This window comes from Babylonia areolata, chromosome 26 (genome assembly GCF_041734735.1).
Source record: "Babylonia areolata isolate BAREFJ2019XMU chromosome 26, ASM4173473v1, whole genome shotgun sequence".
In the NCBI taxonomy this organism is placed as follows: Eukaryota; Metazoa; Mollusca; class Gastropoda; order Neogastropoda; family Buccinidae; genus Babylonia; species Babylonia areolata.
The window spans coordinates 9634905-9642735 of NC_134901.1; the positions used below are offsets into that span (position 1 = coordinate 9634905).

A 7831-nucleotide genomic window follows, 5' to 3' on the forward strand; every position below is an offset into this window, starting at 1 on the left:
CCCCAAAACGAGAGAGAAAAAAACCCAAAAAACCCAGAGAGATGATCATTGGAACGGGCTTACCCCCGAAAACGGAGTATGGCTGCCTACATGGCGGGGGTAAAAACGGTCATGCACGAAAAAAAAAAGCCCACTCGTGTACATACGAGTGAAAGTGGGAGCTGCAGCCCACGAACGAAGAAGAAGGAAAGGACCTGACCATCCAGTTGCACCCACTACCAGTCCTGGCGGTGTCATGGACGGTGCAGTATGTGTAATGGCAGTGTGACCAATACAAGCAGTGTCGCCGACCCGTCACAATGCCGCCCAAACAACCATCACACATGTCACACAACCCTCCCGTGGGAGGGTGACGTGGGCAGCGGGGTGCACTGTTGTTCGCGCAAGGATCATGACTATTGTTTTATAAATACGTGTTTTGTTTGTTTGTTTCGTTTTGTTTTGAATCCAAAACTGTTTCCCAGTGCAGTGGGTCGGGGCAAAAAGCAACATTCGATGCGTCAGTTTGGTTGTATTTCCCTCACTAGCGTTTAAACTTCCCCGACCTCAGCATATTATGTATTGTGCATTAATTTCGTCAACAATGAATTTCTCTGTATGAAATACTGGCTGCTCGCCCCTGCATGGGAGAGTGTGTCGCCAAAGTGCAGCGCCACCCATATATATATATATATATGTATCTTCTTTTTTCTGTCCGCTGTTGTATTTGCTTTTCTATCAAAGTGGAGTTTTTTCTCTGTAGAATTCACCAGGGAAAACCCTTTTGCTGCCGCGGGTTCTTTCACGTGCGCTAAGTGCGTGCTGTACACGGGGACCTAGGTTTATCGCCTCAACCGAAAGTCCACACACTCATGTACGTTTGGTTTTATACTTTTTTTTTCTTTTTTCTTTGCGTTTATTGTTGGTGCGATGGTGTGTGTGTGTGTGTGTGTGTGTAAATAGACAGATCAAAAAAGATAATTCAACAAAGAACTCAGCCGTACTTGGCCTCAGTTGGTTCCTGTACTTCATCTTTGAACTCTTAACATGACAGCTGACCACTGTGTCCTCACAGACACATGGGCTGTGCGGGAAGGAAGGGAACGCATGAGGATTAAGTACTGTGAAACAGAAACTGACCTTTCAACTGAACGGACCATCTGGAAAAACCTACCCGGAACTGCTCTTTCCCTCCCTTTTCATACTTTTCAACTCTTTTTCCTCTCCGAAAAGGTGGGTAGGTGCGGTTGGCGCGCGCGCCTACCTGGAACGGAGTTGTGGTCCTTGGGCTCTTACGAAGTGTGGGGGTTTTTTTGCTCAAGTGTGCAGCAACAAATATGCAGACCATGTACAACCATGTCTGTGTGACTCATAGTTTTGTCCTTTCCCTCAGACGGACGAAAGTTTGTTTCATTCCCAGCGCCAAGCGTTTTTCTTACAGCCAAAGAAAACGTCATGCAGGACAGTTTAAATTTTCTTGGTAGAGTGCTTTCCCTGAAAGTCGATAAAGTATCCCTCCCTCGCCCCAGTCGCCTTTTCTTCATTTTTTCCCCCGAGCATTTCAAAGTCGTGACTAGTGTAAATCATTTAATAACGATTCATTCAGTCGAAAACAACCAGCTTGAATGAACACATTATAAATCTTCCTCTTCTTCTTCGTTCGTGGGCTGCAACTCCTACATTCACTCGTATGCACATGAGTGGAATTTTACGTGTATGACCGTTTTTACCCCGCCATGTAGGCAGCCATACTCCGTTTCCGGGGGTGTACATGCTGGGTATGTTCTTGTTTCTATAACCCACCGAACGCGGACATGGATCAGTTACAGGATCGTTAACGTGCGTATTTGATCTTGCTTGCGTATACACACGAAGGGGGTCCAGGCACAAGCAGGTCTGCACATGTTAATCTGGAAGATCGGGAAAAAATCTCCACCCTTTACCCACCGTCCAGGCGCCGTTTCTGAGATTCGAACCTGGGACCCTCAGATTGAAAGTCCAACGCTTTAACGACTGGCGTTAGGAATGCAGCAGTGTGATACGACCTGGCCTGACCATTTTTATGGTTTCTAATATTTCTATCTTTTCCTCGCTTTTTAAACAATTCATTTCAACAAATATTAGAATAAATATGCATTGGTATAAATCATTTTCTCACATACGAAAAGACAAACAAACAAAAACTGCGGAAATAATACTCTATAACAAAAGACTTCATATGTTAAAAAAAGAGAGAAAAAAAAGCGCCATCTTACGTATTAAAAGAATGAAACAATACTGTATTGTACGACTCAATACGGTTACAATTAAAGTTAAGTATTTAAAAGACTTTTTGGTCTTTGCCTGACCACACGTTATGCAAGATAGTGACGCTGCATCAGTGTACCAGACTCCGTTCCGAACGGAAAGAATAAAATTGTTTCGTGTTATTTTGTTTGCAGAAATCTGCTGGTTTATCTGCGGGGTACTAATATCCCCAAAAAACGGAGACTGGCTTCCTCGGCATGGCCAGTGGCGGGGAAAAAACGGTCACACACGTAAAAGCCCACTCGTGTACATACAAGTGAACGTGGGAGTTGCAGCCCACGAACAAAGAAGATGTTTAGGATGAGATAACAGACCTCTTCAACATCTCTCAAACAGATCTTCAAGACATACTGGGGGTGCCGTGAGGTCTGATAAACTGAAACAACCGTCTGTGTGTGTGTGTGTGTGTGTGTGTGTGAGAGAGAGAGAGAGAGAGAGAGAGAGAGAGAGTCAGTGTGCGCGCGCAATAAACAAGACCATGGGTTTGGTGTGTTTTTTAATGCGAGACAAGAGATGTTGCTTTTTTTTCTTTTTTTTTTCTTCTTTTTTCTGGCGCACTGACACAGCCAGCACATACATGTCCACGTGATATCAGACAGTGCTCTCCCTTCACTCATCCTCTCTTCCTTCACCTCCCCCACCTTCCCTTACCCCTCACGCCCTTCTCGACCACGGATTGAAACACACTGACACAGACACAGTAATACTGATGATAGACAGACACGTACAAACACACACACACACACGCGCGATGCACGTTTAGCAAAATAAGATGCCTGAAAATTGGTTCAAAGGACATCTTGTATCATGCATCAATGCAAGGGAAAAAAGAGGGAGACAGAGAGAGAGAGCGTGTGTTTGTGTGTGTGTGTGTGTGTGTGGGAGAGAGAGAGAGAGAGGTGAGACAAATAAAGCTGAACATCAAGAAAAAAAAAAGATAAAAACATCAAGATTATTACTGGTAGCATAAAAAGCATTGGTTTGTCAATATTCTCTCTCTCTCTCTCTCTAAAACGCTATATAGTCACCATCAGTTAAGAGTATGACTGCTTAGTATATATCTCAACTTAAACCATCAAACACTCAAAGACCCGTGGTCAAATACGATCATAGACATGAAACACACACTGACGTATAATAGTCTCTCTCTCTCTTACTTACACACACACACACACACACACTGTGCACACACACACAGATTCATCTTGTTCATATCATTTGCATTTTCTCTGATGGAATGGAAGGGTTGCTTTACTACACTGATTTTACCAATAAATCAGTTTGATCATTAACAAATCAATATAAATTGATCAGAAAAATGTGCGGATTGTATCACTGATGCTGGTGTGGTTTTGTTTGTTTTGTTTTGTGTGTTTTTTCAGCTGATACCTCAACCCAGTATAGTTCAAATGGTCATTTACAATGATTTTTTTTATTTTTATGCTGTCGGTTTCAGTGCTTTGTATGCCGCCGGGGACTGGCTTAACACACAACTTTTGCTAATCTAGAACAACAAAGACTGGCTCACCTCATACAGTTCACACAAGGGTGAAGAGAAAAGAAAACCCCAAGACCTTTCGCCAGTCCCTGAATCCTGGAAGCAAATATTGATCAGCCGACGAACAGTCCAGTTAGCAGAACAACGTGTACAGAATGTCAGCACTGAGGGTAGTAGTGGAACGGAGTGTGTTCTCCTGGTACTTGTTACAACGCCACTAATGAGGAACTACGTCAGAAGCAGTTTGCTGATTATTTGTTCGCTCTGTTTGAGCGGCAAGGCGCTTGTTTCCTGCTAGAATCGCAGATTCAGGAAAAGCCAACCGCCTTTGCCACGATTGAATCTCGCGGCGCTGGCCCTGTTGCCTAGCACACTTGACCTCGCACACACACACAGACGCGGTAAAGCCAACCAGGCCACCGACCTGTCAACCCCCAACTTCATTTTTGGATCGTTCCCAAAGTGACGTAGGCGTATGTCATAGTGTTTGTCGCGTCGCTGATTCCATTATTTAAAAGGGGGGAGGGTTCGTTTTCCAAATTTTTAGCAGACGACATCATCAACAGAAAGAAAACGGTCTTGGAAAAGAGTATTTTTGTGAATCAACCATGACTTGTGTTGAGGAATTTGAATTTTAGCATATCTCTGGCACATAAAAGAAATCTAAATTAACTTTTACTGAAAAAAAAAACACAACCAAACCCACACGTCAGACAGCCGCTAACAGTTTGAAATTTGACAGACAGGAGATTCGAACAGAAAGCCAGCAACTCAAGTGGAAAAGGCGGATAGAGATAAACGAAAGTAGGACGCTTCGAGCCTTGTTCGTTGTTAAACTTTAAAAAAAGAAAAAAAAAAAAAAAGAGGGATGCGTCAGGTGTTATTTTAGTGGCGTGTGTGTGCGTGTGTGTGTCGGTGTGTGCCGCGTGCGCGTGTGTGTGTGTGTGCGTGTGTGTGTGTGTGATCCAGCAAGAACCTCGTGCACACACACCGCCGTGAGCAATGGCTAACAACGGGTGCAACGGTTTTGCCGGGGGTGACGCCGAACCAAATTTTCAAATTTCTGCTTTTCATGCAGTCTCTCTATGTGTCATACTATATGGACATTGATTATATCTGTTTATTTTCCAAGCCCCGCTTCTTTCATTGGGTTGTGAGACATGGATACTCTCTCTCTCTCTCTCTCTCTCTCATGCACACACACTCACACAGAGTTTCTCTTATGACCCCCTTGTCCCCCCCCCACCCCCGACACACGTTCTCTCGCTCTTGCTATACTGGTATGGCCAGTAAAAAAAAATCTACTGAATTGTGAGTCCTTCCTCTCACTTTCTATGGTATGGCAATCCACATTTCAAACCGAATCTCTCTCTCTCTCTCTCTCTCTCTCTCAGTCTCTCTCTCTCTCTTCCAAAATTCAAACAAACATACTATCCCATTTCCTCAATCATTGTATGAACATGCGTGTGACAGTCCAAATTCCAACTCATGATATTCTCTCTCTCTCTCTCTCTCTGTCTGTCTTTCTCTCTGACTCACCCTCTCTCTCTCTCTTCGACTGATTCAAACACGTACAATCTCCCATTTCTTCGTCAGTGTATGAATATGTGTGCCGGTAAAGGTCCAAATTTTAATACTCTCTCTCTCCGTCTCTCTCTGTGCGTGTGTGTCACGTGTGTGTGTGTGTGTGTGTGTGTGTGTGTGTGTGTGTGTGTGTGTGACTGACGACGTGTGTGTGTGTGTGTGTGTGTGTGTGTGTGTGTGTGTGTGTGTGCATGTGTCTGTGTGTTTGTGTGACTGACGACGTGTGTGTGTGTGTGTGTGTGTGTGCATGTGTGTGTGTGTGTGTGTGTGACTGACGACGTGTGTGTGTGTGTGTGTGTGTGTGTGTGTGTGCTGGAGACAGACATTATGTTCATACACTAACTCACTTTAGTTGTAGCAGTGATAAACTGCCGCAATCGGACGGATTCTGATGCTGTCATAACGTATCAGTGATGCAACGTGATTAAAAACCAGACCTGAATGCAATTGTCAGTGACTTGAGAGGAATTTCAGTTCATTATAGAGTGACGTCTGTACATAAAGTTACGACATATACTGGTTCCTCAACACTCTAGATTTTTTTTTATAATAATTTTACCCTAATTTCACCCTCATTTGTGCAGTTTCCCCCAAACCATCCATTCATTCACATCTCCCACCCCTCAGTTCTAACCGATAATACTCAAATGTATTCATAAATACTTAACAAAATGTCTTCAATCACCGATCTGTGTGACGGGACATTAATCAAAATTCCTCCTCCTCTGCAATACATCGTGTTATATATTTTTGTGTATAAGCTGTTGTCGAGAAAACGTTCGCTTTCAATTGAAAAATGTCACCTGACTTTGTGAAGCATGGTGGAGGATACTGCAGTCACCGTTGGAAATAAAGTCAGTTTGAACTGAAAATTTAATTAAAGAACAACCCCGATTGCACGCAAAATTTATTGACAACTTTTGGCTTCTTTACACACACACACACACACATGATGCGCAATCCTCCTCAAAATTGGGGCTCCAGCACCGGCCATGGCACCCCCGCCATACCCACACCCACCCACCCACCGGGCCCCCGACAACACACACAATACACAATGCTCGTCGTTGGACGCTTTGACCATCTGTCACAGCCCTCTTCTCTGTGAGCTGTTTTCACGTGCACGGAGAACACGACCTGCACGTGCACTTTTTTTTTTTGGGGGGGGGGGGTGCGGGGGGGAATGGCGGGGGATTATTTTTTTTTATGTGTGTGTGTGTGTGTGTGTTTTGTTTCGGTTTTTTTTTCCTTTTTTTAAAATTTAATTTATTCATTTATTTTTGTTTGTCACGGTTTTTGTTTGTTTGGGGTTTTTTTACTGGCTTTTTTTTTCGCCTGAAGTTCAATGTGCACACAGCCAGCACAGTGACTGGGCAGACGACACAACAGTTCTAACGGTGTTTCGTGTGGCCGCTTAGTTCACATCGGGAGTTATCTCAAGAATTTATTGGTAAGTTATCTGAACGTCGCTAACTGAACTTAGCATCCAGTATAAATCATTGCACCAATTGGTTATATTTCCATGGTTTGTGGGGCGGAAAAGCAAGATGGTGGCACGCTAATTTAGTGACTGAATCAGTCAAAAATGAGTAAAATAACGCCGTACAAAATAAGAGTTTAAATCCACCCTAAAATGGGTTACAACATCGACAAATGGTAACGTATCGTTTCACACATGCACTGACAAAAATTGCCGGTAAAATAGGTGCAATAATTTAGGATGCTCATCTTGGACTTTACCCTAACGTCTTTTTTTGTTGTTGGGTTGTTGTTTTGTTTTGTTGTTGTTTTTTTGTGTGTTTTTTTTTGGGGTGGGTGGGGGGTGGGGAGGGGTGGCTAATTAACTCGGGCAATATAATATCCACATTTTTTCTTCCCCATAACGGAAGAGTAGCGGTTCACATGACAAGGCGTGGACGTTACCCCGCCTGTCCGGCACACAGAGAAGTGGAAGGGAAATGTGGATTAGCTTTCTTCAACATGACACGATTCTCTGGTGGCCACCTGTTCAAAAATTTCCACCAGATAACACCACTCAGTAGTAAGAGGTTCAGTGTAGTTTCTTTAGTAAACGCAACTATCTTGCTGTCAGGTAGTCGTCGTGGCCGAGTGGTTAAGGCGATGGACTAGAAATCCATTGGGATCTTCCCGCACAGGTTCGAATCCTGTCGGCGACGGGTTTTTTTGTTGTTCTTGTTTTTTTTTAATAATTTTTTTTTTTAATTCTAAAATGATTACGTTCAGTGATGCTTTCACTCGTTTACTTAGTTTTAATCTTTTGTTTCATTTTATGTTATTGGCTGACACAAACCTTGGCGAAGTTCTCTCAAAGCCTCAGTGACGAACACGTTGGGTTTATGTGACGATACTCTTTCGTCGTCGTCGTTGTTCAAGGCAGTTGTGGTGTAGCGTATATGGCTCACTCCACACACTTCTACATCTCCTTGAAACTGAAACTGAGCG

At 43.5% G+C, this 7831-nt stretch overlaps 1 protein-coding gene and 1 non-coding gene across 2 annotated transcripts in view; one reads left to right on the forward strand and one right to left on the reverse strand.

Annotated features, from left to right (window-relative positions):
• The window catches only part of LOC143300731 (uncharacterized), a 48728-nt gene extending 44640 nt beyond the window's left edge, over positions 1-4088 (reverse strand). Inside the window, exon 1 of the mRNA XM_076614622.1 lies at positions 3815-4088. The gene's annotated coding sequence lies outside the window, so the exon portion shown is untranslated. The remainder of the gene's footprint in view (positions 1-3814) is intronic.
• Positions 4089-7463: 3375 nt separating this feature from the next.
• Positions 7464-7545, forward strand: Trnas-aga (transfer RNA serine (anticodon AGA)). Its single transcript has one exon. It is a non-coding gene; the product is annotated as a tRNA-Ser (tRNA).
• The last annotated feature ends 286 nt before the right edge of the window (positions 7546-7831 follow it).